The sequence below is a fragment of the Phalaenopsis equestris genome, unplaced genomic scaffold (genome assembly GCF_001263595.1).
Source record: "Phalaenopsis equestris unplaced genomic scaffold, ASM126359v1 Scaffold000335, whole genome shotgun sequence".
NCBI lineage: Eukaryota > Viridiplantae > Streptophyta > Magnoliopsida > Asparagales > Orchidaceae > Phalaenopsis > Phalaenopsis equestris.
In genome coordinates, this window is record NW_018164777.1 from 10,709 (window position 1) to 11,077 (window position 369).

Sequence of the window (369 nt, forward strand, 5' to 3'; positions counted from 1 at the left end):
GATGTTCAAGATTTAATCAACACTGAAGGTTTGTTAAAATCAATGTCGGTGACCATCACCACTTAACAAAAATTATCATTGTCCCGAACATTTAAAATTTTTTTAATCCAATCACTGATGCTGGACCACTCTGTTCACCCTCTATGACATCCACCCTAATTATTAATTATTAGAGATGGAGATAGGATTGTCTTATCAACATTTTAATATGATTTTCTCTATTAAAGTGAATAACATTGTCGCTGCCAGATCTCAAGGCCTGGAAGTGAAAGTGGAAGGTTGCGTTAGATAGTCGACAACCGACGTAAATTTTTAAAAAAAATCATGACACGGATGCTTTAACCCCTTGTGCTAATGTTACGGCGTCCT